At 39.6% G+C, this 23,848-nt stretch overlaps 1 protein-coding gene and 1 pseudogene across 2 annotated transcripts in view; both read left to right on the top strand.

The window, feature by feature from the left end:
• The window catches only part of PIP4K2A (phosphatidylinositol-5-phosphate 4-kinase type 2 alpha), a 127,352-nt gene that overhangs the window by 48,121 nt on the left and 55,383 nt on the right, over positions 1-23,848 (top strand). The window lies entirely within an intron of this gene.
• LOC109452247 (protein LLP homolog) lies at positions 19,407-19,785 on the top strand (annotated as a pseudogene).

Here is a 23,848-nt window from a genome sequence, read left to right as displayed (position 1 = left end):
GATGTGTGAAGAGACAGGAGTCAAATATTAATGAATGTTTTTCAGTCTGAAGGAAAATACTTACAAGAGGCAGAAGTTCATTGTCTGGAACAAGTGGTTAAAGATTTTCAAAGATATTCATTAAAATTTGTATAAGAGGAATAATGAAAAGAAGCTGTTCTGTGGAATAAATTTCCTTTACATAACTTTTCCTCTTCTTTGATGCAGTAATAACCTGTGGGCCATTGAATGCTAGCTAGCAGAATATTAACAGAATGACTGTATTATGCAGATTTGAGGAGTTAACTGACTCCTCTTTTTAAATGAGTGCTGGTTATTTTAGTTGTATGAATATTTTTCTGTATATAGTATCACTAATTATATGGTACCTACTTTTTTTTTCCTTTTACGTTGCTTAATATAATTTAAGATATAACCCTTGCAGAAAATGAGAGGGAAAAACTATGCATCTAAACACACTGACAAGTGTGTTAAATGTCCTCCAGAGGGCCAGAGACTGGAATATTCCAGTCTTCCAGGATGGCTTCAAGAAGGACAGAGATCAAATGTGAACAGTCTTGAAGGATGGGTCAATGTGGGGAAGGGTTCAGGAGGGAGTTTGGATAGAGATGGTTCACTGAGGAAAGATATGCCTGAGATGTTCTTCTTGATATATTGTTTGTTTGTTTGTTTCTGGTTTGTTTGTTTATTTTGTTCTTTAGATTCCACATATAAGCAAAATTGCATCGAAACTGTCTTTCTCTGTCTGATGCTCCACTCAGTACAATACCCTGCAGGTCCATCCCTGCCCTGCAGATGGCAAGAATCCCTTCTTTTCCGTTGCTGAGCAATATTCCTGGACTTGTATGTCTATTTCCTTCACCAGGTTAGGAAATTTTTCAGTCATTATTTCTTCAAATAGATTCTCAGTCCCTTGCTTTCTCTCTTCTCCTTCTGTTATGCCTATGGAGTGAATGTTGTTACACTTGATATTGTCCCAGAGGTCTCTTAAACTATCCTCATTTTTTTTTCTTTTCTTTTCTCCTTTTGCTGTTCTAATTATGGTTTCTATCTCTCTGTTGAAGTTCTCACTAAGTTTTGTGAGCATCCTTCTAATCATTGTTTTCAACACTGTCTCTGGCAGGTTGCTTGCTTCCATTTTGTTTAGTTCTTTTTCTGAAGTTTTCTCCTGTTGTTTCATTTGGGACATATTTCTTTGTTTCCTTATTTTGGCTGCCTCCCTGTGTTTGTTTCTGTGTATGAGGTAGATCTGCGACATCTCCCCGTCTTGGCTGGTTGCCTTATGTAGTAGGTGTCCTGTGTAGCCCTGGCACAGTCTCCTTGGTCACCTGCTCCATGTCCTCCAGGAGTGTCCCTTTTGTGGGTTGTATGTGCCCCCCTGTTATAGTTGAGCCTTGATTGCTATTGGCACATCAGTGGATGGGATTGACCCTCAGGATGATTGGCTGTGGTTTGGCCACATGCACGGCTTATGGGCTGCTGTGTGGGGGGCTTACCCCACTAAGTGGGATTTGCTCCAGCAGGCTCTGTTTCCTATTTGGATAGCCCTTTGTGTGTGCCACTTATAGGGCTAATTGGGTGGTTCTCTGCTGTGGTCTGAAGCCAAGCTCCAGGTATGTTGGTTCTGGGGCCTTCTGGGAGGGGCTCCTGTGCAGGCCCAAGTCACCCACTGCCTGTGACCAACCTGGGACTACCTGGTAGGAGCTATAAAGCAATCCATGAATTTTTGCTACACGTGCTAAACCTGGAGGCATATGGGAGAGGCCACACTGTGAACCATGGACAGCTGCCACCAGTTCCTGGCCTGGGTAGCTCTGCAAAATGCCACGACACCCCAAGTCCTGCTGCCACCTGTCGGCTCCCTTGAGGTTTAGTGGCTGATAAAGCCTCCTGCAGTTTGCAAGTTGGGTGAGGCAGGGTCTCAGGGAGTCACTACAGTGAGAAGCGTTGTGGTCAGCAGATTAATGTAGACTCTGGTTTGGTGTCAATGCTGAGCCTGGAGCTTCTCAGCAAAAGTTTCAGAGCAAACCTAGGCCAGTTGTTGCCTAGGAAAGAGTTCAATTTGGGGCAGGGCAGTCTCCTCACCGAGAAAGTGCTTCTGGCATGGGGAGCAGTGGGTAGGGCATGGTTTCAGTGAGTCAGCAGGGCAGAGCCCTGGAGTTCACCACTCCAATCAGATTCAGTTTGAGCCATAAGCATAGGGGGAAGGTTCAACACATTAAAGATGGCAGCCACCTGCCAGGTGACCAGGAAAAGGACCCCTCACTGGGAAAATGGGACTGTCTTCCAGCCCTGGCCTCAAAGCCACAGACCTCAGTCTGTCTCGCTTGCCTCCGACGCCCCCTGAGTCTGTCCCTCTGTTGAAGCCCACGGTGGGTGCCTGTGCATGAATGAATCTGTGCAAGGGCCCTTTAAGGGGATGCCTGGGTTTCGCACAGCCTTCCATCCCACCCAGATGGTTGGAATCCCCACAGTTTTTCACAGCCAGATGTTGTGGGGTCTCCCCTTCCTGGCACCAGTACTCTGGGCTGGGGAGCCTGCAGTGGGGCATACGTCCCTCGCTCCTCCACAGGGAACCATCACAGCCAAGGTATTCCTCCCAGTTTTCATATGCCACATGAAGGTTTGGGACCAGCTTATTTTCGCATCTCCACCTCTCCTACCAGTCTAGATGGGACGTCTTCTTTATATCTTTAGTTATAAAACTTCTGTTCAGCCAGACTGCAAATGGATCTCCAGATTGATTGTTCTGTAATTTAGTTGTAATTTTCATGTGTTCACGGAACAAGCAGGCACACTGTTTATCTACTATGCTATCTTGGGTCTCCTCCCTTCATGATATTTTATTTTTATCTTCTAAATGACTTTCTTGGATATAATTCTTATTTCTTTTCACACGCTGCTTTTTTATTGTTCTGAGCACTCTACTTCCAGGTCCAAGTCTGAATTCTCATGCAATTCAATAGAGATTCCATTCTGTAAAATCCCAAAGGGTCACTTTGCATATGCTTGTTGTCAGTAGCGTATTTTCATTGGGTTGTTTACTGTGGCTTAATTTGCCAGCTTCCTCCATGGACACGGCATGCAGAAACTCTACACAATCCTGTCCTCTGTGACTTTTCAGGGGCAATTCCCGTGTTACTTGGAACACAAATGAGATGGCTAGTTGTGGGAAGAAGCCTTCCCTATCAAACACCTCACCAGTCACTTTGTTTTTTCCATGAAGTTGAAGGCACTGAATTATTGTCATTGTTTCTACATTATTGTCTCCCTCATTGTATAGATCAGATGGGTCTCACATGGGGTTTAAGATGGGATGCTTCAACCAGCAAATCCCAGGAGGGCGTGTTTAACTCCTGCCTCCTAATGCTCTTTTTACTTCCTTATCTGTGTTCCTGCCTCTGTGTCCCCAAACCCTTTCACAAAATAATGACACATCTATGTAAAAACAAAGTTGAACACACACACACACACACACACACACACAGAATATTTAGATACTGACTTATCTGGAAAGACTCAGAATGTGATTTTCCTTCCCTGTGCCATGCTCCTGGCTGGCATGTGGGCAAACACACACACTCATTCGGCTGCTTAGAGCACAGGATATGATGCTATTAAGGAGTTATGAGGACTTGTGTTTCTTAGTCTGCTTTTGCCAGAGAGCAATAAAGCCTCTTTTAGAAAGTGGTTTTTAATCCTTCTTTGAAAAATCTTTGTAGTGTAAGTAAACAAAATTGTTTATTTAATTTAAGAAGAAAAACATCTGTGGGTAAGAGTTTATAGCCTAGTCAACTCTCATGTTTTTGTTTTTGTTTTTCCTGCTGCTGATTCTTTTCTGTAAGAAGAGTGGGAGTTCTACTCAATCTACATACGTAGAAGGCAGCAATTAAAGAGAAGACTGTATCAGCCTGCTTCTCCCAGCAATGATCTGACTAGATAATCCTCATCTTTCTTTGATAAGTGTGTTTAACACTTTGGCTCAGTGCTAACTCTCCTGCTCTGCAGGTGGGTGTAACAAACTTGCTTCTCACTGGAGGTTCCAAAAGGACCACCTTGGCTCCTGACCCCGGCTTGGGTTCAAAAGGGTAAGAGAAAGTGTCCCGAATATGTTAGAAACTAAGTGTATATACTGTAGTCTTTACTCTCTGACAAACAGATGGCATTCCAAACAGTTATTCTCAGCAGAAGTAAGGGTGGTCTTGGTTTTTCCCCATCGGAACTCACCTGCTTCCTGTCTCTAAGAGCTCAAGGCTGTTTGTTAGAAAAATATGTGTACTTAAAACCACCATCTATTAGATGAGTACAAGATACCTAGAAGCAAAATGCAAGCAAAACACAAGTTGTTAGCACTGATTTCAGTTCCTTCAAGTGAGATGGAAAAATAAAAACTCTGTGAGACTATCAATTATTTTTTAAAGTAAGAATATAGTCAAAAGTCGAAGGAAATCTTAATCTTCCTTTCCTTCTCCCTCTCCTCTTGGTTCTTTCTCCAGCTACATTTGGGGACAAAGACTGTCTTCATTGAAGGACACATCAAGGCCCCAGAGGTGGGTACTTCATGACAAAGTTGCCCACAGAAAACAGCAAAGTTGCTTCTTCCTTGTATCTACTGGAAAACTGGCTTAAGCCCATTTGTTGCCCTGTTGTTGGGCACTGCCAGGATTATCAGTTTCCTTAGGGAAGGTGATCATGAAATTAAAAGTTCTACCTGGGTTAGGTATAGTATTAAATATTATACCCAATTCTAGCTAAGCAAAAAGAGGGCGTTGTGTCCAGGCGTGGAGGCCAAAGCCTGCAGCATGGTGGGAACCCGGGCTATAGATGCCGCCAGGACCTCTCTGTGTCTCATCTCTGTCTCTGTTGGCACCTCTGCCTCCTCCAGGACAAATTGTGGAAGTTGCCCACTACCTCCATTCTTTATATCTCATCATTCGCAGTGGGGTGGGGCAAGTGCTACGGTCCCCAATCCAACCCTGGAAAGATGACTCACTGCACCTGCTTGGGGCTGAGGCCAGTTCTAGGCCAAGCAGTTATAGTGGGGACTGGGGAACACTGGTGGCCAGGGAATAGGGTCACAGTATATAGAATCCTTACTCCTGTGGTACCCAGGTGGGTGTGGGGAGGGATGCGGGTGGTGAGCTGGACATTCAAAACAGAGGGTTGGTTGTGTATTGAATAATTATGAGGTCTCTTGAATAGACAAATTCACTTCTCATGTTAAAGTTAGAGCGCTGTGGTCTACTGAGGATCCATTCTCTGCGATAGACTATGTGACAGAGTGGCCATGGCAAGCTCAGGACCATTTCAGGCTGTGGGTAAAAGCAGAGGCTCTGGGTGGGCAGTCAGGAGCCCTGGGGCTTCGCCAGGCTTTTCCATGAATGCCCTTGGGACTTGGTATGAGGGGGCTAGATTAGGTGGCCTGCAGTGTACCCTCCAAATCTAAACCTGTTTCTCTCCGTAGCATCATTTGTCACATTATGTAATAAATTTACAGTAAGACTTATGAAAATACATTTTAAAAACACTAACTGCTTTATGAGCATATATTGCATTTGTAAATTTGATAAGGCTTGATCATATAAGATAAAGGCATTAATTTTTTTTTCCAAAATGCTATGTGAATAAAATTATGCTTTTTCCCAGGTCTTTTTCCTATTTCTTGGGTCTGCATATTGCTTTTTTGCTTGATAATTTTCCCCTAGATCTTATTGGCTCCATATCCTCGCTACATGTTTATGTGGAATATTAAATATTATTCTCTTTCATCTAACTACCACTGCTTCTCCTCGATTTCAGCTGCACTTTATGTCCACTTTGCATCAGAGAACACAAAACTGAGCCATGTTTAAGCAACTTTGTGTCAATCACTGCAGTCTAGATTCCATTTTCCCACAAGATGAGAAGAAGGTAAATAAATTGGATCCAATAAGTAGCCTGAACCTTAGGCTGTGCCTATAATTGTCTTTTTCAACAGAACTCCATGAAGAGGGCAGGCAAATCCCCGGGTGGGGTCCAGGTCACTGGGAGCCCTACCTTGTTACACAGCATCAGCATAATCCACTCCCGGGGTCATTTGTGGGGCAGTGGGTCTCAGCCAGGCTTTCTGCTACAGCTGCTGTCCTTCCAATGGATTCTGCTGCTCCTTCAATCCTTTCGTGGAAGGTCATTCCCATGAAGAAGACCTTGTGTTGGTAAACAAGTTGACACTTCTAGGGATGAGTCTCACTACCCCATAACTGGGAGTCCTCTTCTGTCTGTGGACAGAACACTTGATTGTTGCTAAGGTTTCTTTTAGTTTTAAAATACGTAGTGCTACCAAGGGAGATACTAAAGGAGTGACTTTCCCAGGTGTAATTCCATCATCATCCTTCTATGATTTGTGAGTCTTTATTATGTTAAGCCAAACAAACATTTTCTTTCAATATTCTAGAACTAATAAAAAACCCAGTGAGCTTCATGTAAAGGATTGTTTTAATAAAAGTGGTAATTCAAAACACCTGTTTAACTCGTGGCTTTCAATTCTAATCAAAGCCCTGTTAATCCTTTCCTTGGGGCATTATGATTTTTCTTTTGCTTTCTCTTAAAAAAATCAAAAAGACGACACACCCATTGGATTGAAATTTGATTCTTCTTTGTAAAACTGCCCGTTTTCATTATGTTTGAAAATTGAAATATGGCTGGAAGTTGGATAAATTCAGCATCGTAATTTCTTTTACGTGTTCTGTGTGTTATGAAGAAGGGTCTGTGAATTTGTGTAGATGAAGACGTTACATGACCCATGGTTCCTACTTCTATGAATTAAATACAGCTTTTTAGTTTTGTTGGGGTTCATGAAAATTCCTTTAATGCTTATTAAAGGGAAGAGATGAGTAAAAAAGATGTTCAATGTTAAGCTATGGCTACTTCTTTTATTAGCTATAGCAAATAGTCCATTCAGGGATTTAATTAGGAAAACTAGAGGGATTTTGTGTTGTGAAAAAACGTGCTCTAATTTTAAAGAAATTTTAGAGTAGGGTATTCTTCTGTGATGGGCATGCTCTGTATTTTTTGAAATTTTAGTCCAGGGGGCTGTCATCACTTCATTCCCTGGTCATTTCCAAGTCACGCTGGACTTCATAAAAATTGGGGGTGTACACTGCATTTTTTAAAAAAGTATTACGCATTTAGTTCTGACTCTTAAATGGAGTAATTAAGAGAAATACTTTTATTTGGTGTCCCTTAACTAACTAAAATGTAAATTATTTTAAAACTTCGCTTGATTTCTCCTATGTATAGTCAACAGGGCAACCAAGGAGGGTGTTTTTGACAAGCTGAGCTGTGGTTTCTCTGAGCATTTTTTGATTTGCTTACTTTCATGGGAAAGATTGACAATTATCTAAATGTGTAACAGGTATTCTTTCTTCATTGGATTATGTGTATTGGCCTTTTATTGACAAATTTAGATGCTTTACTTTATTTCGCCTGATATCTTTGATTTGGTGGATGTCCTGTATTGAGGATTCTTTTCTTTCCCCTCTCCTGACCACAGATTTGACCATGATTAATTCTTTTCCTATCAGTATAATCAAACTAATTTTATTTTGCTGCCACAGTTGATGATATAGGATCGTGATTCTGGCTCTGGCCTTGAAAATATACCTTCCAGCTTAACTGTCTTGTTAGTCACAGCACGTCCTCAGGGTGATATTAACAAACATGCTTCTATTTATTTTTAAACAAGAGCTGGAGATCTGTGAGGATTAAAAAATGTGGATAGTTAGAAGAAAGAGACTTACTTGGGCATAGTACATCCAACCTTTTAGAAAACTATAACAACTGTTCCAAGGCACCATGAGTTTTAGACCTTCTCCTTCATTGACCGTCAAGGTTCTGCAGAATTCTTTTTAAACAAAAGCCAAATAATTGTGTCAGAGAATTTCTCATGATTGAATGTAGAATAACAGTAGAAAAGTGTTTTTCTTTCCTACCCTTCCCTTTTAAAACTGTTCCCTGTTCACTAGAGGAATGGTGAGAGAGAATTTCTAGTTAAAATGTTTATTTTGAAAAGTGTTGAGATGGGATCAAGAGAAAGTAGAAAAACAGAAAGGGGAAGGAAGAGCATGTAAACCAAAATTCCTAAAGAGGTATGGAAAAGGAAATACTTTATTCAGGTGAAACAGTTTGCAAACAGGAGAAATGCAGCCTCTGGTAGAAACCAAAAGTGGGCTCCATGGAGACAGAGGGGAGGCCACCTTTTATAGAGAAATTTCCTGCCCAGGTCCTAATTGGTCCAATTTTATGCAAATGAGGTTTCCAAATTCATACAGTTCTGATTGGTCAGGATAGATAGAAATCAGGATACATTGTGCAGATCTGATTGGACAGGGCAGGTCTCAGTCCACTGGTTAAAAGCCGAAACCAGGGCTTCCTTGTAGTGGTTGACTCAGACACATAAAGCGGGGCATAGTGCAGGAAGCCAAGAGTTCAGTCTTCCTGCTATAAACAGTACATGGGGAGCCCCTGTCAGCAACTGGCCACTGAACTCTTAGTCATTTATAAAATTTTGGCACTAAGTTGACCATGGAGAGTCCATCTCACAGATAAATTCCTTCTTGAGGTTCTCATCAAATGAATCTGTCTTGTCAGGGTCGATAAGCATGAGGTGTTGTGTTGGACTCTTCCTGCCCCTTCCTTTTAGTTTCATTTTTAATGTAAGTATGGAGTACTTTTAAGATATACTTTAAGAAGAATTGAAGACAAGAAGTCAGGAAAACTGATTCTGTGGAGATAGGAAGAAGGAGGTACTGAAAGAGGTTCTAAGTTTAGGTCACATTAACCAAAGAACATGGCCATATGTATACAGAAATGTAACAGGGAAATAGAAAGAAGACATGATTCAAAGAAAAGGAGCAGCATGGTAGAGACATGTGGAGTTCATTTACTATAGTGGTTTTTAATGTCCATACCCCTACTTTTATATCATACAGAGGTGTTTTAAAAATATAAAACTAATGTTTTTTATTTTAATTATATTAATTCTTATAATGGAAGAATATGGAAGGAAGATGAAACCTGCTTCAAAATGCTGGGTATTATCCAAAATGTCGCCCTCCTGGAGCCCCACTGGGGAGCATTACTGCAAATTGCACTGTTGGCCTCGGTTCTGAGGACTGTTCAGGAAGAGGGTGATGAGAGAATTAGCCAGCCAAATTGCTGAGCATGAGATCTCCAAAGGGCACGTTCTCTAGAGATGGTGTTCACGTACAGAGCCACTGCAGAACTGCCTTCATACTTATTTTCAAATAAGTATCTGTGAGTCAGAAAGGTCTGTTCCAAAGAATACTTGAGGCCTTCTTAGTGAACAAGTACTGTGCATCAAGGCTCAATGTTGAGTAAACGCATTTTATGGGGTGTTTTTGGCACGCTCTTTGTTCCTGCGGTCGCTTTGGTGCCGATGGCCTGAGTTCTGGTCCTGTCTCAGCAGGATGGCTACTGTGACCTCTCAGCCAGCATGTGTCATGCTGTTTGCCTTGCTCTGTGTTGCTTTTTTGAATACCACCTGGGTGATTGCACCCAACCACTGAGCAGGACAGCACAAAGAAGAGACGATGTGGCCCATGTGTATGAGGCATGCGAAAGGCTGGTTCTCCTGAGGACAGCACGTCTGTGAACACAGTCTGTAGAAGGCAGATCAGTCAGTGTGTCATTATGACCGGCAGGTTTGTACAGCCCACAGCAGAGTATATCACCCTGAGTGGCAGCAGTTCTGATTCTGGCTTTGACACTGAATTTGCTTCTCTTTGTGCATTTCCTATTTTCAGTATTGACTTCACTGTTCTAGTCTCAAAGGCTCAAAACCTGTAACCCATTCCCAGGTCCTCCTGTGCCCCTCCCCTCGGTGTACCAGAAACCACATCCTGTGCCCCCAGCTCACTGCCTCCCGCCTGCCCTGTGATCCTGGCCTCCAGGCTTCATCCTTGCTCCAAATTCCTTTCCACACAGTAAGGAGCTAAGTCCCTAGACTATCCTCGTCTCATAACCCCCGGCACAAAACCTTCCATGACTCTTTCCTGCCCACAGAACAGAAACGGGCCTTCTCAGCCTGGTCCTTAAAGTCCTGTCAGTTTGGTCCCTTGAAGTCCTTCACTGTCATTTCCCATATCAGTGACATGCTCTCTTCTGCAAACACCATTTCTTTCCTTCCTTCAAGGTCTGGCTCCAGCATCTCTTCATACGAACTCAAGGAATAACAGTTTCTTCCTTCTCGATGCTATTATATGCTGGTAGCACTTTTTAAAAAATTGATAGGCTTTATATTTTAGAGAAGTTTTAGGTTCAGAACAAAATTAAGGGAAAACTACAGAGTTCTCACCCCTTCCGCTCAACCTAGCCTCCCCCACCATCAACATCCTGCAGCAGAAGGCACATATGTTACAATTGTTGAGCCAACAGTGACACCTCATTACCAACTCGAGTCCGTCGTTTACATAGGGTTCACTCAGTGTTGTACATTTTATGGGCTTTGACAAATGTATAATGACATGTATCCCCACATTTTAGTAGCATACAGAGTATTTTCACTGTCCTACGAATCTCCTATGCTCTCCTTATTCATCCCTCTCTCACCCCAAAGCTGCTATCTAATCTTTTCACTTTTCACTAATCTTACATGTCTGTTTCTGACACCTGGTTTTGACCACCCTATGTCTTCGTCTCCCTTCACTACATAGATCTCTAAAATATATGGATACATAGATATATCTTTAAAATCTCAATTAAAGAGCAGTAATAATCTCCTATGGATAGCCTGGGTTTTGCACAAAGTGGAGATTTTGAAGGGCACCCACACTACCACCCACTTTAGAAGTTGCTTTTGGACGAGAACACTGGAACTTGACGTCTCAAGGAGACATTCATCAGCTTATTACAGGTTAATAAGTATTTGGTGAAAGTAGCAGTGATTTTGCAATGTAATAGTTGTTCTCCTTCCTAATCCATTGAGTTAAAAAATCTATGCTTCCTTAAGACCTCAGCACTCTATTTAATTGAGAGACAGAGACAGAGAGAATTGGGCCTTGCCAAAAAATACTTTAGTGAATCCTTTAAAGCAATCTCCATTTATAATGTGAATAACTACCTCTTAATTAGTTTTCTAAATTAGGACTTTTTCAAGATTGTATTGAGTTATAATAAACAAGCGAGTAGATATCAAACAGGTAGCATAATGTGATACCGCTGCAAAGAGCTAAAGAAAACAGTTCACAGCCTTCTAAAGTTTTTGAACGGCACTGTTCACAAGTATCTAAATGTTCCCCAAATCTACAATCACTAACCTAAGGAAATGAACATGAGTGGTAAACAAGGACTATAGAAAAGAAAGGAGCTGCACCAGAATAAGATATTACAGCTTCTCATAGATGGTGTGACGTATGGTTGTCTTAAATTTGCTAATGGCAATGAAGGGAAACGGGCCACTTCTGGGACAAAATCCTAATTTGGTCAAGCATGCTTCTCCCCATCCTCTCTGGTTGAGCTGTTTGTTCTGGGCTGTAATTGTGGGCAGACGTTGTGTAGGTGCTAGGTCAGGTTGCATTGACTCTGGAATGTCAGCTGCAGATTCTCCCCTTAGTTACAGGCTCATCATGACTCTAAGTCAAATGATTATATTTTGATATAACCACATTTTATTCTAAATGAAAGTCAGCAAAGATTGCCTGAGCATCTCTTCTGAAGCAGTTCTGTGGGGATATTGACTGCAGTGACAGTAAAGTGCACTCACCAAGTGCCAGGCATGGTTGTAGTCTCAGGTCGTCCTCACAGCAACGTCAGGGCACACGGGCTCAAAACACTGTACACTCCCTTGGTCTACATGTGGACTCTCACTCCCTGATGCCCAGTGGCCCCCATACTGGGGCAAGGATTTGAGAAAACAAAACTACACTCATGTGTTTCGTGTTTTGTCTCTTCTTCAGTGATCAGTTTTATGAAGTGTTTTTAGAGCATAAAGTTATGGGCAGCTTTTTGGTGTGGCGTGAAGGAATCACAGCCCGTTGAGAAGGAATCAGCAAGCACCGTGCCTCTGACCCCTGCCATCCCGGGGTTGTTGCCTGTGTACCTCTCCCCACACCCACTGCCTTGCATCTTCTTCCTAGACTCTTTGCACCAGGCTCTGAGAAGCCCCCAGAAACCCCCACCCACGCTAACTGATGAGGATAACGTTATATTTCCCCTTTCTTTACTAGCAGATGAGGCAAAGGTGGAATTTATTCATGAGGAATTTTTACTGTGGGTGCCGGGGTAAAATGAAAAGAGCGGAAAACTGGACACTTAAAGAAAGGGGATAAGTGTATTTTACGCAGACCTTTTGTGTTTGTTTTATCTAGTTGCCATCTGCCCCTTAAGCACTTTTTCTCTGGTTACTTTAAGTAATTGAACAGGGTTTTATTTTTCTTTTTAAAATTTATGTGCTTTTCATTTATTTATGTGTTTATAAGAAAAGAGGCAGTTGAGTGCCATGGCTGAGAGCCCAGGTTCTGGAGTTGCACTGACCAGATGATCAGAATCATAGGTCATTGTGTAAAGGTCATTCTGACCTTGAGCTAATTACTAACTGCTCTTAGCTTCAGTGTCCTTATCTGTCAAGGGTTGGGGAGTATAATAGTCTTGTCTCTTTCACAGTATCCTTAAGATGATGACATAAGAAAGACGATAAAGCAATTAACAGATACAGGACACGTGGTAAACCTAAATAAATGTCAGCCTTGAGAATGTGGTGTTAATTTTTAGAAATGATAAATGAATGCTAGGGATGGAAAGGTGCTGTACAAACAGAAAACCAAAGAATATAAAACATAAATTAAAACTCAACTACCTTGTAAAAATCAGGCTTATTTTTTTCCTTTTCTCATAAAACTTGATGATGTAACAGAGTCAAGAATATTTCACTTCCTGTTTCGCTTGTCTTTTTTTCCATAACTTTTATGTTTTTAAAAGATTTATTTATTCATTCAACACTGAGCCAGGCACTGAGCGAGGCACCTGGGATGCAAGTTCCTATTTTACCCAAGACACTTGCTTCTTGCTCATGGAATGGAACAGGTGAGGCTCTTATCCCTATGGGGTATGAGAGAAATATTCCAGTTAATTCTATGTAAGATGTGTAAGAACTGCAAATTGAGGTAAGACCAAGTTGTTACCTTCAGTAAGCGGGTGTGGATTATTAGGGACAGAAATAATGGTGGATATACCAGAGTTAAAACACGGTATTCACATATTTTTTTTCCTTTTCTTTTTGAAATAATTTCAGACACATAAAATTTTGCAAAAATAGTACAAAGAATTCCTGTATACCCTTCACCCAGATGTTAACATCTTACATAACCAAGAGTGCTGTTAATGCAGATTAGAAAATTAACACTGATATGATATTGTTATAGAATGATAGCTCTTATTCCTATTTCCCCAGTTGTCTCATTTGTGTCTCCTTTCTGGTGCAGGATCACATGTTGCATCAGTTGTCATGTCTGCTTAGTCTCCTGCAATCTGGACTAGTTTCTCAGTCTTTATATTAATAGGTCTCTCTGGATCTTCACACTTTTGATGAAGAACACAGACTAGTTATGTTGTAGAATGGCTCTCAGTTAGGGTTTGTTTCCTAGTGATTGGATTCAGATTCTACGTTTTTCATCATAATACCACGTTATTGATTCTGTTTGTTTTATACATCATATCAGAAGACACGTGATGCTGATGTATCCCATTACTGATGTTAACTGATCTGTTGGTTATAGTAATATCAGCTTTCTGTACTGTAAAGTTACTGTTTTTCCTTTTGTTTGATAATAAAGGGAGAGGTACATGGGTGTTGTGTCAGCATCCTGTTTCTCACCATACTTTTGCTTGTTAATTTTAGCATCCATTGGTGATTCTTACCTGAAGCAGTTACTTCTGTAGTATTTGCGAGTTGGTGATATTTTTCATTTTTTTCATTCCTCTACATTTATTAGTTGGAATTCTACTATAAGGAATAGCTTATTCTCGTCTACCTACCAACTTATCATCTATCTATTGTCTATCTCTTCCTGCATGAACTCATAGGTTCTTACTCTATGGATTGCAATCTATTATTATTTACAAAAAAAGTTATTGTTAAAAAAATATTTGGAAGAGGAGTTATTACTAAAGCAAAGAATCTCCCTATTGATTGTCAATACCAAGGGCACCGGCACATCATTTGTGTGGTAGTGTGCTGTGGTCTTACTGGGCTGCTTCCTGTGCAGCATACGTGACTCGACTCCTCACCCATGAGAAGTTGTCATCTTAGTTCCTGCCAACCTCCCTCACCCGTTTCCATCTTACTATTTACTCTTGGAAAAAGAGTAAGGTAATTGATGTGTCCATCTTTGCCTGTGTGCCAGCTTAATTGGCATGGATGACAAAGGAAGGTGAGAGGACTCTGAACCCAGATTCATTGCAGGAATTGATAGATGATGAGTCAGACCTCAAATTTGCACATCCTGTCTAAGCTTTGGGTGGGGATTGTGGTTCGTGAAACCAAGACTTCTATAACATGAGTTTTTTGCTGCTGTTCTTTTTGAGGTTTTTGCTGTCCTCTACGGCTCATTCTACTGTTTTGCTGATAATCATACATTTGCTAATGTCCAAAAAACAGAATACTAGGGTTATTGCTGAAGTGAACAAATACAACAGTTCTGGAAGCTGCTGACCTGGTGGATTCACATTGACAAGATCAAGCAGTTTTCATTGATAAATCTCCATTTCATGTTATAAAGATCATTTCTATCCAGTTATATTTTTATCAGTCATTCTGTATTTATAACATCTTACTATTTATTTATTACTACATTAGTAACTATTTATTACAACATTACTATTATTGCTATACTATAATATTACTATATTAACTACTAGCAATTATTTATTACTATATTACTATTATTATTATAGTATAATATTACTATATTAATAATAATTCTGTATTTTAACATCTTACAAGCAACATATTATGATTCTGTGTAGCTACAGAGTAGGGCATTTGAAACAATCTTTATAACATCACAATATATAGTAAACACCATCAGTACTCTTGATTTTAATGTTTAATGTCATAGGGTTAGACGAAAGAGCATACACCACATAATTAAACTGTTACCATGATAATTGGAGCACTGTAAGTCATTAAAATTAGCAATTTGGGTAGAGGAAATGGCATGGTATCATTAACAGCTTCATATCAAACAAGAAGGCTGTCAGTCCTACATACTCTTTTCATGCTGTGGCCTGTGGTTGGAAACCTACCCTAGTGGAAAGCTTTTTTAGTCAGGTGGACCTTGCTTACCAAATACAGAGTATCACTTATACAGTCTAGTCTACTGAAGGGTCAGACTTCTGGGGAGAACATCTGTCTTAATCCATTGCAGCCATTATATCAAAATACCACAGACTGGGTGGCTTATAAATAACAACTTTATTTCTCACAGTTGTGGAGACTGGGAAGTCCAAGATGAAGACACGAGCATGGTCATGTTTCGATGAGGGCCCTCTTCCTGGTTCATAGGTGGTGCCTTCTCTCTGTGTCATCACATGATGGAAGGGCCTAGGGATCTCTTTGGGGTCTCTTCCACACACTAATCCCATTCATGAGGGCTCTACCCTCATGACTTAAGCGCCTCCCAAAGACCCATTACTTGATACCATCATCTTTGGGGGTTAAGATTTCAACGTATGAATTTTGGGGGAACACGAGCATTCAAACTATAGCAACATCTAACTGGTAAAACTTCCATTCTTTATTCTCAAAGATATAAGTGGCTCCTGCATGTGATCAGGGAACATTTCTATTAGGCAGCAGTGACTTGTGCATGGCCAAAGGGTCCTTTCCTACTGCTGAGGGACGTAGATAAATTCAAGTCCTTTGGCCTTTCCTGAGATATATGTGATAACAAGGTACAAAGGCGGGAAAAGAGAGCATGAGAAAAATCATTAACATTGGTAAATAACAAAAATTCAACTGAATAAATATAAAGATCTAACTTGCTTTGTTGAATGATTCATGAATCGGGCAGCATCTCATCCAGCAACTAGAAAGGAGCTCAGAGGAGCTATACAAAATGGAAGGCATTATAAGGCAGAAGGGGGAAGCGATAAGGAAAGAACAGATTACCTCATCTTCCTTTGGGGGACAGAAAGGGCCTATGTGGCAGATGACGTCTATTGTTGCTGACCACAAAATTCCAGATTGACTGGTTAAGACTCCTAGTAAGTTCGAAACTGCATTTAGGTTAGGTATTAAGTCTTCGTTTGCTAATGTAGGGCTTAGCAAAGGTGACTCATTTGGGGGCCTGTTGATTCTTTTCAATACAATGAAACAAGAAAATTTTGATTTTCCTCTGCTAGGATTGAAAAAATTCATGATTCCTATGGAATTTCATGCAACAAACCCTTGGTTTTACTATAAACAGGGTTAGAGGTAGAAAAAAAATAAATCGCCAGGGATTAACTTACTCAGAGTTGACAAAACATGAATCTGGAGTTATCTAAATCATGTTTCTAACTGAATATTGAATGATAAACTTTGTTAGGTTCTTTAAATCCTGTTTTCCAAAAGCAAGCATGCTTAAGGTTCTGAACATTTAGTCTCTAAGACCAAAGAGGAAAATACATCTGAATGCTAAATTGACTCCTGAAATAAAAGAGATATTTTGAGAATATTAAAGAAACTATAATAACACACTGTTTAAGATGTGCCTCGTTTACCTGATAAGGAGATCTGCATCATAATACCTCAGATCTGACCTTGGAAGGACCCTGGAGGGTACTTCTGTGTTGTTCCTGAGCATAGTGTTTGCAATGCTGAGGCGGTGAGCGGTCAGGTGCTCACCTGCAGTCTGCTCTTTATCTTACTGAAAACTATTAGCCTCAAATCATTCAGAAAAAAAGATGATTGAAATATAAGGATGTAAGAAAATATTTGAATCTCTTATAACAGCGAAGAGTATCATTCCCTGTCCAACCTTTTAGAAGTGTCCAGGTTTAAAATCCAGTGAGAACTGCCTGTATTAAATCTGGTGTGTCCATCATGTTCATAGCATATGGAGAATGCGAAACTAATTTCAGTTAATCTAATTAGGAATTAAGATTCTCTGTTATCTAATTATCTGGTTTTTGTTTTTGTTTTATTTTCATAGTTGCTAGAATAGGTGGAATGTAGTGGGAGGAGGTGGGGAAAGGAAAGAATTATTTATGCAAAACTCATGTGTGGCAAATGCATTTTTTCCTAAAATAATGAATACAAGCAGTAGCATTTTTGTTCTTTTGACAATTTGTGAATTAGTATTTGTGGATAGGAAATATTTAATTGGTATGACATGCTTTTGAAAATTCATAAACATGACATGGTGAGTTTTTTCTTACCAGATTAAGAAAAGTGCTCGTTATGTTTATTATTTGTAAAACACTTCAGTACATTTATTTGTGAGTATATATACATCCAAGTAAAGGGTTAAAAATATACTACTTTCAGCCATGAAAAAGATATTAGCTGAGCTAATGATTATTTTTTAAACCACACCCCTGTGCTTTATATCAAAATATAATGTAAATTCAAAGCTGAATGAAAAAGTGATTTTCTGCATTTCAGTGTGATGCTATGCTAAAACATAAACTGAAATCTAAATTGAACAGCTTATTTTCAAATTTGGGAAATATTTTCAGTGACAAAAGAAAATTATGTAAGAAATGTAGTCTGATATATCTTAGAAACAATCTCCTATTTTGCTGAATAAAATAGCTTTGGACTATTGTTTGCTCAACAATTATTTCTTTTTTATACAAAACTTGAGTTGCCTATTGGCTTTCATTTATTAGCATAATGCATTTACACATGCTTGAAATAGTGTATTGGCTAAAGAATGTAACTCACTGGGAAAACATGACTAATTCAGCATATTAGATGGAAAAGCTCAAAACTCAGAAGCAAGTTATTGTGAACTTTTTGAACAGACTATATTTTAGAAATTGGGGTGAGGAGAAATTAACTTAGAAGATTGCAATTTAGATATTTAGATATCAAAACTACTGTTAATCCTTTGCAATCATTTGATATAAATTTATATCCCAAACTTTCAAACTTTTTGCAAACTCCTCCCTGTTTTTTACCAGGCCCATCCTCCCACAAATCCACGCAGGAGACTCAGCTGGACCCCTGCTTCCTTGTAAGATTCAGGGTCACAGCAGTGGCTGTAATATCATCTCTTTCCATGGGGCACTCTGTTCAGGCTCTAGAGTCTAGTTTCGGAAATTTGTTGGTGAGGTTGGCACAAGCATAGGGCTTAGAGTAGAGGAATCTAATTCTGCCTTCTCTTCCATGATCTAAAAGACGCCATTTATGTTCTTTGCTGAGTTATTTCACTTTATTTCTCATCTGTGCAGTGAGAATAATCCTGCGTCATATTATGAGGGGAAAAAGCAGGTAGCACATATGAAAGTGTTTTTTGACAGTTTTAAAATGAGATGTTGCTATATCTAAGTGAATGATATGTAGTATGCCTGCCTCTGGCCAGCACGAATAAAATACGATAGAGTTTCTTTCTCAGTGGTACCTACTAAATGCTCAGAACATGCAGAGGGCCCGCTGGCTCAGTGGCCGGGAGCAGAGAATACTGTCAAAAATACGTGGGGACCTTTGATCCTCCAAAATATACAGCCAAATGCCCTTTTCCACCCCACCCCACCCCGCAGGGATAGGAGATGGGTAAAGATATGAATATTTTGAAAACTCTCCCATAGAACAATAGACACCAAATATTTTTGATCACACATCATGTGTGTGAAATATAAACATGCTAACGTGTACTTATTTATACATTAGGTTCATAGGCAAATATTAATGTTATGTGTATTTTGCAGCATATCTAGAAAGTGAAAATGGTGATATTAAATTTTTAAAATAATTTCAACAATATGAAAAATATTTTGTCCTCATTAAAATGATTGATTTTTAGTGAGACCAGTATAATTAGTATAGTTTTTGAAAATTTTGTTTTAATGTTGATTTTTTTTTTTTAAGCCTACCTCTAAGGTTCTGTATATTTTGATTCTTGGTATTAATGGCTTTCGTTGCTGAAAAGAACCCTCACAAAGATTTATAAATACAAATGGAAGAACTATATCACTGGACATTTTTTCTAAATCATCCTAGTCCTTGTCTCAGCCCATACTTGTCAGTTTTAGTTGACTTGACAGAGCTTTTAGTTGACTTTTAGATGTTAAATTTCATTTTCCCTGAAAATTTCTAAACATATTAGAAGGTATTGTATTTTGTTTTTATAGTTTTAACAAATGGGTGCGAGGACTTCTAGTGGTTCTGAGCATGTTGAGTGAGTGTGAGCTTTTTCAGATAAAATATGGGTAAAAGCTTATCGAGTAAGTGGAAAAGGAAAGTGTTGGAAAGAGAAAAAAGAATGCCCCAAAGGAGCTTAGGAGACTTAAAAGTATTCTTATAAAAGATAGTGATGTTTTAATGAAAGATGTTCAAGAGATAGCAACTGTGGTGGTCCCCAAACATTGTGAAAATAAAACCCAATGGGTGGTGAAAGATGAAAAAGATGACAAGAAAATGGAGACTGATATTAAGAGAAACAAAAAGAGTCTTCTAGAGCAACATGGACACTACTCCATATGGATGAACCAGAGGCAAAGTAAAAGGCTGAAGGAAAGCGAGAGAAAGGGAAGGGGAAAAGCAAAACAAAAGCAGTGAAGACATTAAAGGGTCTGGCCTGGTAGACTCTTAAAAACCTGAAAAATGGTACATGGGACAGATCTGTGATTAGAATTTGTATACAGATTTCAGCTTTCACCAAATGAAAATTTTATTTCAACATTTTAACTTGGCCTTTTTCTTCAATTCAAATGTAACATAGCTCCTCAAATTTATTTTGAGAACTTGAATAAAACATTTTCTTTGATGAATGAACGCCATACTGATATTTTAATTGGATGTTGTCCAATTTGCAGCATCCAAATTCAGAATTCTGTCAAGTATTGATGTGGTTGTGATTGTTTGAGCTTCGTAAAGAGTAATTATTACACTGACAAATTTTAGCTAACTCTAGATTTAAAGAAAACTATTATGTTATTTTAAAAGATAATGTCAATGGATCTCATAAGCAGTACTTTTTGGAGTTTTGATTTTGTATAATTCAGAATAAAAGGTATCTCAAATCAATCAATCAATCAATCAATCCATAAATACATAAATCCATAAATACATAAATACATAAATACATAAATAAATAAATAAATAAAAGTTTAATAGATGGGTTCAAAGCCCGTTAACAAATGGGCTCAAAACTCTCTGGAAAGATTTCTAATAAGCTACAAGATTCTATTTCCAAGTGTGTGGGTGTGCTGATATAAGAGTTTTCATAGGTGACAAAGTTACATTGTTTTTGGCCACAAGATCACAAAACAGTGGAAACATTTCCAAACATCTGTTTTTAGAATCCTCTTGTTTTCAAAGCTCTAGTTTCTCTTGAAAAGCAGTTATTTTCTTAGTCGATGCTGAGTCTCATCACCTTTACTTTGAAAGGAAGCTTAAAGTGCATTGATTTCTTCTCTGCTAAATAGCACACTACTGACAGGCACCTCTTACCCCTGCAAAGGTCCACGAATTGGGAACACTTGTCTTTTTGCAAAGGAAAAGCACATGACTCATCTTTCAAATTCCACAAATTTTGAAAGTACTTGGGCTCTGTTTCCCTCCCAACCACACAGAATAGCTCTTTGTTTTTTGTTTTTTATTTTTAAATTTATTTTTAATTATAGTTTACACAACACTATTATACAACATACACTATTATATTAGTTTCAGGTGTATAACATAGTGATTCAACATTTATATACCTTACAAAGTGATCACCACAGTAAGTCTAGTAATCATCTGTCACCATAAATATATTACTGACTGTATTCCCTATGCTGTAAATTACATCCCTGTGATTTATTTTGTAACTGGAAGTTTGTACTTCTTAGTCCCCTACCCCTTTCCTGCCCACCCCCACCCTAGTTCTTTGAATGTATGGAATATAATTTACCAGAAGCAGAAAAATGTTAGAATCATCTTCACTTAGATGCAACCATAAAGCAAATTTCCCAGGTTGTGCAATTTGTTCTAAACCTTGAGTCTTCAAATACCGATCAGTATTTTCTATGTATCTGCCAACAGTATTTGCTGACAAAGGAATTCATTTGAATTTGGTGCCATATTGGCTTTCCTGTACTTATGGCCATTTTTTCCTTGGTAAGAATCACACGTGGTATGTGGTTTTTAGTCTTTTGTTTTAACCTAGAAAGAAGCTACTGTACATTAATCATTAAATTAGTAAAATTTTGTGAAGTGCTGAATTTGGTCATTTAGTATTACATGATGTTAAACATCATTGAAAAACTGTAGATGTTTGTGTTCCTGTGGGGTGCTTAGTTTTTAAATGACTTGCGCATTTGCTAGCTCCATACTGTCATCAGCTAATACCTGAAGGCACAGCATACCCTTAACTGATATGTGAGTATCTGATAGTCAAAATGGATGGGAGCCCACATTTTAAATAGTCTTCGCAATAACTCCAATTGTTTTCAAACTGTTCCTGTCAGATGCGATTAAATCATCAGTGCTCTGACCTGGTAATATGGACAATAAGGGACCGCACCAGGAGCTCAGCCCTCTGTTAGCTCTGCCATATTCTTGTTCACTCGTGCTTGTGTTTTTAGTGTTAGCTTCAGTCGGTGGTTTCTCTTCAGGCGTCCTTTTAAACACGTGTCTGGTCTGTGAGTGTTAATTAAAACCAGATGTTAAAGCCAGATGGTATGTTCCGTAAATCCACTCAGCGGGGCACAAGCAAGCTGCAGTCCTTTACAATAGCCTGGACGTGGACGAAGGCACGGTGCTCCACTGCCAGCCCTCCAGGCTGTGGGGTTCTGCTGTTTCTTCAGGTCGTCTCCCTTACAATATACAGCTCACGACTAACATGTAGACCGATGAGGCCATGTGTCAAACTGTATAATAAATTTTGCCAAGGTTAATTTTCTTAGATACACAATAAATAGTAATAGAAATTGTGCCATCTTGTTGCTAGCAAGCATGCACCCTGTGTTGGGGACCATTGCAGTAGAGTCATGTGATGTGTCCCCTGAGCTAGACGCTTCATAAGTGCTTTAATTTTCCCTTCACTATTATGAAAATAACATCTGGGGAACTTCACACCCACCCCCGATCCCCAAACCTGCTGCTCCAGCTTTCATGTGCTTTCTCTAAGTTTCATATACAAATTGTGAATGTGTAACCTGTTTCAAAAACATAAATGGGAGCATATTGAACACATCTAGCTTTTTCACTACATACTGTTTCTTACAGAACTTTCCATATCAGCATACAAACATACATACCAATAATTTCCCCTGATATTTACCCCTTTATTTCTGCATAATAGGCTTATACTGTTCTTTATGAATTTGTCAGTTATAGGTATTATTGGTGGACTTTCTGCCATGACAGATGATGCTATAGCTCTCCTACATCTTTTCATTTCTCCTCTTATTCCTCCCTTTGGTTAAAATAATACATAGCCTTAGGTTAAAGTAATAGTCAATATTCACCTTAGTGTGTGATTTTGAGTACTTTGTGAAGTACTGAATTTGGTAATTTAGTATTGTGCGATATTAAATATCACTGAAAAAATTATAGATTTGTTGCAGCTCTTCTCGTTCGTGTTAGAGGCTTTTTTTCATGTGTCTGGTGGTTTGTTGTTAATCATTCAAATTCCAGAAGGAACCACTGGAAAACAGAATGAACGTTCTGGGAACCCAGGTGGCGATGCTTACTGACACCACGGGCTTTTACCGGAGGGTGGGTGGGTCATTGCCCACTGCTGGAGTTTTTTCTGGGGCCTGCTCTCCTGAGAGGAATTTGCAGTGTCCCTTCAGGGAGTGGCCACGGGCTGCAGGTGTGACTGCAGCAGAGCAGAGGGTAGGGGCTGAGGGCCCCTGGGTGAGGGCCCCGGGCTGAGAGTGGAGATTTCCACGCCTCCTGTGCCCAGCCCAGCCCTGCTCTGTGCCCAGTGTTAACTCTGAAGCCTCCTGGGTTCAGTTCCCCAAAGAATCAATCCCTTGTCTTCTGTGGGGTGCGGTGGTTGGCAACAGGCAATGAACTTTCTGCTCCCTGAACTACAGGCGCTTGTTCTGCAGCTGTGACAGCAAATTGGCCTCGGCATTTAGGTGGCAGCCTTCTCTCCTCTTCTGTCACTTAACAATCCTCCATTTTTTCCTCTTTTAAATGTCTCCTCTTCTGTTGTCTGCTAACTTCCTTTACTGTCATTTTAACAGGGTTTCTGGAAGGGAAGGAGATAAAAATGCACGGTCCATTCATCACCTAAACTGGGAATCCAGGAAAACTGTATAAACTGCCTAATGGTAACCTTCCTCATACTGTTCTTTCTTGTGCAGTGAAACAAGCTGCCCCTCTGTCCTGTTCATCAAAAGAAAAACAAAAATCCAAACCTAACCGAATCAGGAATTCAGTGCTTCCCTTCTGGAATGTTAATATAGGTCCCAACTATGAAGTTTGCTGAAGACATCATTTTATTTTAAATACTGAACTATACGTGCTCATCCACATCCCCATCATGTTCCAGGTTTTATGGATCGCATGTGAGCAATTGGTTTTCTAAATGCATGGCTGTCTCTCATCACTTTTTCAGCAGATGAGGTCCTCTGATTATGCCGGTGAGACAGCCATCTCACATAGCAACTCCTCCCCATCTTCTCCGCAGCCAGTCAAGACCCCAGCCATAGG

This window comes from Rhinolophus sinicus, linkage group LG02 (assembly GCF_036562045.2).
Source record: "Rhinolophus sinicus isolate RSC01 linkage group LG02, ASM3656204v1, whole genome shotgun sequence".
Classification (NCBI taxonomy): Eukaryota; Metazoa; Chordata; class Mammalia; order Chiroptera; family Rhinolophidae; genus Rhinolophus; species Rhinolophus sinicus.
The sequence above is the reverse complement of the archived record's forward strand: the minus strand, read 5'-3'. Positions and strand labels throughout refer to the sequence as shown.